At 43.0% G+C, this 8,384-nt stretch overlaps 1 pseudogene; it reads left to right on the top strand.

Annotated features, from left to right (window-relative positions):
- Positions 1 to 4,448: 4,448 nt before the first annotated feature.
- LOC126189874 (5S ribosomal RNA) lies at positions 4,449 to 4,566 on the top strand (annotated as a pseudogene).
- Positions 4,567 to 8,384: the final 3,818 nt, after the last annotated feature.

The raw sequence follows: 8,384 nt of genomic DNA, 5'->3' as shown, positions 1-8,384 counted from the left end.
GCATATATTTGTTCATTTCGAGACGACTGGACGCTGCTTTAAACGCCAACGGTTTTCCTACATCTTATTAGCCATATTATGTTTTCCCATATTTTTGTCCACCCACTGCATATACGAGGGCTATCCGGAAATTAAGGTCCAATCGGCCGCCAAATGGAAGCCACAATCAGAACCCAATAAAACTTTGCACAGATGAGTCGGCCAGTGTCTCTAGTATGCTCGTCGATCTCGTCTCGTTGCTCTTTTCTTTCTCAGCGTGTAGTGAGCTTGTAAAGATGCTCAGAACAATAGTATCTCCCGCCAAGTATGAAGACCTTTGAGAGATTTCTCCTGATTTCATGCAGCCCACACAACGTAACTGTCATGGACTTTCTTCTTCATGACAATTGCAGGGGTAATGAGGACGCTCATGCAGCGTCTTCTAAGTTAAGTACTTGGTCACCCTACACACAGCCAGAACTTGGCTTTCTCTGATTTTTATCTCTGCTCCCATGAAACGCTGGCTATGAAGACAACATTTTGGCACAGAAAACAAGCAGCAGATCAGTTTAGAGAATAGGCAGAAAGCAGAGGCGCCTGCCTCCTGTGACGAAAGTATCAGAAAGCTGGTACAACGCTACGTCAAATGTCTCAGATGGAGCGGCATCTATGCAAAGAAGTAGCTGGAAGATGTAGCTAATTGTTGCAAATAAAACGTTTTTGATTTTCAGTGTGGTTTCCATTTCGCGATCGATCGGAACTTACTTTCTGGACAGCCCTCGTAAGCGGAGCGTAGATTAGTGGGGAATCATTCTATGGCCACGAAAGGGAAAATCCCGTTGTATAAATGACTTCGATGAATGGTGGGTTGTTATCGCCGAATTACAGGTAAATCCCTGTCAAAACACATCTTGGAATAGATACAGTCGCTGAGCAAAACGTGGTAGTCGGCCGGAGTGGCCGAGCGGTTCTAGGCGCTTCAGTCTGGAGCCGCACGGCCGCTACGGTCGCAGGTTCGAATCCTGCCTCGGACATGGATGTGTGTGATGTCCTTAGGTTAGTTAGGTTTAAGTAGTTCTAAGTTCTAGGGGACTGATGACCTCAGCAGTTAAGTCCCATAGTGCTCAGAACCATCTGAACTTTTTTTTTTTTTTTTTTTTTTTGCAGAGCAAAAACCTTCCTATCGGCGCAGGTGTTCATCTTTCGGTCTTTTGCTATGGAATAAATCTGCAGTTAACATGCCGCCAAAGAAAACATAACAACAGGAAGGTTGTAAAGTCTCGTACAAATTCACCAGCCCTTACTGTTCTGCGAGAAACGAAAAACCTAGCGATGGACAAGGCAGAAACAAGACAGCGTAGCAAGAACCACGAGAAACGTATACACGATGGAAAACATTTTGTTCCCGGAAATATTTTCCACCTCAAAACGGATGCAGTCTACTGGCTAGTAGCGAATTACAAGTAGTACATTATCAATAAACAAGACCAAATAAATCTAGATAACTATTAGTATTTTCTCACTATGGAGCACCACAAAACCGTTCAAGACACAAATACAAAGAAAATCTCAAGCGTTCTTAATAGTAGATTTACAAGACAAATTCAATGAGATACAAACAAGATTGAAGCATAACAAAATTTACTATAGTAAGATAAAAAATTATTTTAAGGAGAAAGTAATTATTCGAGTGAAAGTAATTATTCGAGTGAGATATATCGTACTAAAGGTCTTGTTTGTCTTTTCTTTCGCTCCATGTAATGACGGAAGATAACGTTGCTGAAGATGATTTAACTATTAGGAACAAGCAACTTATTTCGATTTATTTCGTAATTATTTAGTACTGTGAGATAGCATCCAGTGCCCTATTTCAATAAAGCAAAGACTGTTTTCTTTCACTGCCCTATTTTTGATTAACAAATCTAAAGTTTCTTAATTTCAACAATTTGAGTAAGCGCTTCAGCTGACAAAACAAATCACAATAAAACCAGTTCGAGAAGACAGGTAATGGAGAATCTTTAAGGTGAGGATAAAGGCCTACAATGGTTAAAGCGACTACTTGCGATAAGCAGGAAATTGGGTTTCGAGTAGAGATCAGGCGAAAATTTTCATTAGTCACCAAATTTGGATTGCATTTCCGTTCAGCACTTCCGAGTGTACTTCACTGGTAATACGTCATTTCATTTCATTCAGTTCAGACCCATCGAGTCAATCCATTTCATGACAGTGAATTTAATTTAACTTACACGGTAAAAACGCAGAGCACATATTACGCCTATTGTTTCATTTATACAGCTGTCACTACCGGCCATAGACATTCATTCTATACAGAAAAAAAACCTTTGGAGTAATTTCAAAAAATTATTACATCAGCATCGGAAATTCCCGTCACGTCAAATTTTCGTTCTGACACGTCACCATCCCCCATGTTCATGCAGAGTAAAGACCGTTTATTGTACCTATGCGATCTGCAAGGTCTCAGGTATGTGCTCATCGATTTCGTGTTTATCTTCAGTTATGCTTCCTCTGATAGATGTTAGGGGGTGCGTGTAGGATTGCTCACGCAGCGAGGTGGTGACAAAAATTTACAGTTGGATTAAAGTTTAGTGAACAAGGCGCCAGAGAAGTAGATTTCCGGCTTCATCATGCACTTACAGAAGGTCTGGGTCGGTGCTAGCCGTAGATAAGGTGCATTGTTTTTCTGATAAATTCCGACCTCTACAGGTAAGATGGAGCCTCATACTCTCACCAATGTAATTTCGAGGGTAGTATTGTACTCAAATAGGTGAATAGTGCCTTCCGCAAAGATTAATGATCGTTAAAAACGTCACAAAAATATTATACACTCCGTTATGTGGCCCCTCCGTTTTATGTTCTTCTAGCATTCACTGCAAAGCTGTTAGCCAACTTTTCACCCAGGTCTCATCGACGTCCATTCATCCTGTGAAACGGAAAACTTGGCTCATGGGTAATAGGTATCTGTTGTCAAGAGCTAGTAGTGTAGTTTCGGTAACTTGGAGAAAATTCTGTATTTAATGCACCGCCAAGTAGCACGAGTGTAGGTAGCATCGGTTTGATTCAGAGCACTGAATGCGACTAACTTCTCCTAATTCCCGTGTTAGTTGAGATTCAAAATGTACCCAGATGTCTCTAGATGGTAAGCCCTTTTACTATTGTTTGTCTCAAAAGAAAATCTTAGTCTACCGTCACCTCTGACATAAATAGCACGTGTCACTATGTATTTTCGACAACTCTCATACATAATTATGTTGTTAAGTGTATACTTCCACTGCAGTGATATGCAACCAGTGCAGAAACTGTGATCGAAATAGTGTTAGCTTTACCTGAAATCCAATGGTTATTGCTTTTTTATAATTTGCACAAACCGTTCACGCTGCCCATTTCGAGAGTGGGTTAAACGTACACAAAAAAAAAGAAACAATATCGTAACACAGGGCAAAGGAGGGCCTTATTGACAAATTTTGAGAAACACCAACTCAGGTCGAGAGAGCTGCATGTGGTCAGATACATTGGTGTGCAAAACGTAAGGACGAAAGTAACTTTCGCATGATTTGTCTCTGTCAAGTGCTTTTTTTGTCATGAGTCTTCCGACTGGTTTGATGCGGCGCGCCACGAATTTCTCTCCTGTACCAAACTCTTTTTCTCAGAGTAGCACTTGCAAACTTGCAACCTACGTCCTCAGTTATTTGCTAGATGTATTCTAATCTCTGTCTCTCTCTACAGTTTTTGCCCTCTGCAGCTCCCTCTAGGACCATGGAAGTCATTCCCTGATGTCTTAGCAGATGGCCTATCAACCTGTCCCTTCTCCTTGTCAGTGCTTTTCACATGTCCCTTTCCTCTCCTATAATGAGCAGAACCTCCTCATACCTTGTCAGTCCACCTAATTTTCAACGTTCTTTTGTAGCATCACATCTCAAATGCTTCAATATTCTTCTGTTTCGGTTTCCCCGCAGTCCATATTTCACTACCAAAGAATGCTGTACTCTTGAGATACATTCTCAGGAATTCTTCCTCAAATGAGAGCCTATGTTTGATACTAGTAGACTTCCCTTAGCCAGGAATACCCTTTTCGTAAGTGCTAGTCTGCTTTTGACGACTTCCTTGCTCCGTCCTTCACTGGTTATTTTGCTCTCTATGATGGTTTGACCATACACTCAAAGAACTGCTATTGTTTAGTACAAAAGGTAAGTGAAACACTTTTATTCAAAAAGAAGAACTACACGGAAGTCACCGCGATTGATAAAATGCGTAACACAGTTCTTAATAGGTTGTGCGATTACCCCAGCTTGCAATGATTGCGCTGCAAGGTGATCCCATGATGTCAACAGTGTTCGTAAATATTTCTATTGGTAGCATGTTTCATTGCTGCACCGGCGCTGCTGAAAACAACAGGATGGTCATTGCTGCATGTTGGCACGCTGCAATATGTCTCTCCAACGCATCCCGCAGGCAACGGCCTTGCCACAGTGGATACACCGGTTCCCGTGAGATCACCGAAGTTAAGCGCTGTGGGGCGTGGCCGCCACTTGGATGGGTGACCATCCGAGCCGCCATGTGCCGTTGCCATTTTTCAGTGTGTCCTCAGCCTCGTGATGCCAATTGAGGAGCTACTCGACCGAATAGTAGCGGCTCCGGTCAAAGAAAACCTTCATAACGATTGGGAGAGCGGTGTGCTGACCACACGCCCCTCCTATCCGCATCCTCAGCTGAGGATAACACGGCGGACGGATGGTCCCGATGGTCCACTTGTGGCCTGAAGACGGAGTGCTTCACGCATCCCAGACGTGCTCGATGGTACTGAAGTCACGGGACTGGGCAGGCTAGTCCATTCGCCGAATGTCCTCTTGTTTCAAGACCTCTTCCATCTGCGCTGTTCTATTCGGTCGCGCCTTTTCATTCATCTTAGGTTGTTTGCAGATGAAGCTGTCGTTTATCGACTAATAAAGTCATGAGAAGATCAAAACAAATAGCAAAACGATTTAGATAAGATATCTGAATAGTGCGAAAATTGGCAGTTGACGCTAAATAAAGAAAAGTGTGAGGTCATCCCCATGAGCGCTAAAAGGAATTCGTTAAACTTTGGTTACACAATAAGTCAACCAAATCTAAAAGCCGTAAATTGATGTAAATACCTAGGTATTACAATTACGAACAACTTAAATTGGAAGTAACACATAGAAAATGTTGTGTGGAAGGATAACCAAAGACTGCGTTTTGTTGGCAGGACACTTGGAAAATGTAAAAGATCTACAAAGGAGACTGCCTACACTACGCTTGATCGTCCTCTTTTAAAATACGGCTACGCGGTGTGGGATCTTTACCAGATAGAAATGGCGGAATACATCGAACAAGTACAAAGAAGGGGATCACGTTTTGTATTATCGCGAAATATGGGAGGGAGTGTCACAGAAATGATACAGGATTTGGGCTGGCCATGATTAAAGGCGTTCTTCGTTGCGACGGAGTCTTCTTACGAAGTTCCAATCACCAACTTTCTCCTCCGAATGCGAAAATATTTTGTTGACAACGACCTACATAGGGAGAAACGATCATCACGATAAAATAAGGGAAATCACAGCTCGTGATGTTCGTTCTTACCTCGCGCTATACGAGACTGGAATAAAAGAGAATTGTGAAGGTGGTACGATGAACCCTCAGCCAGGCACTTAAATGTGATTTGCAGAATATCCATCTAGATGTAGATGTAGATGTAGATGTAGATAAAAATGAAATCAGGGCCGAATGCACTCGTGAAAAGACGCACTTGGGGAAGGAGTGCAGGATGACAATGACGTCTACCAGCGAGTGTAATGTGCTCAAAGAAATTCGAAGGTGTAGCAGTCAGTACACTATAGCGATCGGACCAGATAAACTATCGCGTTCGGCAATGTCCCCAAAAGCTTTACATGTTCCCACCGCTCGACATATATTGGTATCTCCAGCGTTGTTAAATACGTATGCTTTGGTGGTTCAGGTTTGTAGGGTGGGGAGGCTTAATACAGCATGAGCGTATTGACCTCTGACCAAGTCTGTAAACAAGGTACGCTCACCCGTCAGTGTCACTGCGATCCTGTACTCCTCCTTCCATGTGCTTCTATTCAGAGGTGCAGTCGGCTCTGACTTCATAGTTACGGATGACAATGCACGACCTATCGAATCGTGCGGATGATGGAGCTCGTGGAACGAGAGGACTAAGCTGGCCATTCGCCCACTTGGATACCATGTGGTACGTATGGGTTGTGTTGGGGAGACATATTGCCGCAAGTCCACATGCACCACCGACCATCCTGCAGTTGTCAACTGTACTAGTACAGGAATGTAACCCCATACCGCAAAAACTCTTTATCAACGTTGTGGCCAGCATGGGAGCACATTGCAAGAACACGCATTGCTGTCTGCGATAATCACTCCCTAGTCAGAGCCATGCCTTGTCTTTTACAAAGTCCAGGAGTGATCATGAATACTGATGACTTTACTGCCGACCACTGTGGCCGAGCGGGTCTAGGCGCTTCAGTCAGGAACCGTGCTGCTGCTACAGACGCAGGTTCGAATCCTGCCTCAGGCATGGCTTTGTCTAACGTCCTTAGGTTAGTTAGGTTTAAGCAGTTCTAAGTATAGGGGACTGATGACCTCAGGTGTTAAGTCCGATAGTGCTTACACCCATTTGAACCATTTTTTGACTTTACTGTTATTATTGTCTATGAATAAAAGTGTCATTTTTATTCGTCTCATTATAAATTTATTTCACTCACCTACTGTACTATACTGCAGCAGTTCTTTTCTACTTGTTGGTGACGTATCATGCGAAAGTTACTTTAGTCCTTATGTTTTACTCAGCAGTGTAGCGCATCCTCTTCAACCCATTGCTTACGGCTCATAAGTACGAAATATTAGTTACGTTCTCTGAATGATAAAGAATAATAAAATGTTCCTTCCGTCCGTGTCTCGGAGTTGCCGTGCCATGCGCTAAAACGTCCTTGCGACCGAGGCAAGCATTGACACATGGCGACATGCGGCAAGCGAGAGAAAACTACGTGACTCACTGCTCATTGGATTTGGTGAGAAACGTTTACTGTCTGATCCAGATTAATTCCCTGCTGTGCTACACGACCAGTTAATTTACGCCGGCCTAACTTTGACTCACGAGACACGCTTAAGCTTCTCACAAGGGAACCTCCCCATCGCACCCTCCTCAGATTTAGTTATAAGTTTGCATAGTGGATAGGCCTTGAAAAACGGATCACAGATCAATGGAGAAAACAGGAAGAAGTTGTGCGGAACTATGAAAAAATAAGCAAAATATACAAACTGAGTAGTCCATGCGCAAGATAGGCAACATCAAGGACAAGGTGAGCTAAGGAGCGCCGTGGTCCCGTGGTTAGCGTGAGCGGCTGCGGAACGAGAGGTCCTTCGTTCAAGTCCTTCCTCGAGTGAAAAGTTTACTTTTTTTATCTTCGCAAAGTTATCATCTGTCCTTTCGTTCATTGACGTCTCTATTCACTGTAATAAGTTTAGTGTCTGTGTTTTGCGACCGCACCGCAAAACCGTACGATTAGTAGACGAAAGGACGTGCCTCTCCAATGGGAACTGAAAACATTTGATCGCAAGGTCATAGGTCAACCGATTCCTCCACAGGAAAACACATCTGATATATTCTATACGACACTGGTGACGGCATGTGCGTCACATGACAGGAATATGTTGTTGACCCACCTAACTTGTACACTTGGCGAATGTGTAAAAAGATTCTTCTACCTTGCCCGATTTAGGTATTCTTCTGGATGTGATAATCACTCCCAAAAAAGTGATGAAAACATAACGGATGGACGGATAATAATTGTCTGAAAATAAAAAAACTAACTTTTCACTCGGAGGATTTGAACCAAGGACCTCTCGCTCCGCAGCCGCTCACGCTATCCACAGGACCACGGCGCTCGTTAGCTCATCTTGTCCTTGATGTTGCCTATCTTGCGCATGGACTACTCAGTTTGTATATTTTGCTTATATTTTTTAATAGTTCCACACAACTTGTTCCTGTTTTCTCCATTGATCTGTGTTTAGTTTTTCAAGGCCTATCCACTGTGCCAACTTATAACTAAATCTGAGGGGTGTGCGATGGGGAGGTTCCCTTGTCAGAACTCCAAAACCAATAAACAAAAGCCCTGTAGCTATCTAAAGAGTTTCAGGAAACATTCCGAAATCCGATCAAAGGATTGGAACAAGGTCACTGCCAACAGTTCAATACACCGGTTCCTAACAGTTCAATACATCGGCTCCTACTCGCTGTTACCACCTCCTTGCGATAATCAGCATGACAGCAAAAAAGTAATACTGCTCAAAGTCACATAAAACATCACCCACAAATATCTATGGAAACAAATATA

Source organism: Schistocerca cancellata, chromosome 5 (genome assembly GCF_023864275.1).
Source record: "Schistocerca cancellata isolate TAMUIC-IGC-003103 chromosome 5, iqSchCanc2.1, whole genome shotgun sequence".
Taxonomy (NCBI): Eukaryota; Metazoa; Arthropoda; class Insecta; order Orthoptera; family Acrididae; genus Schistocerca; species Schistocerca cancellata.
This window is presented reverse-complemented; position numbering and strand designations above follow the sequence as displayed.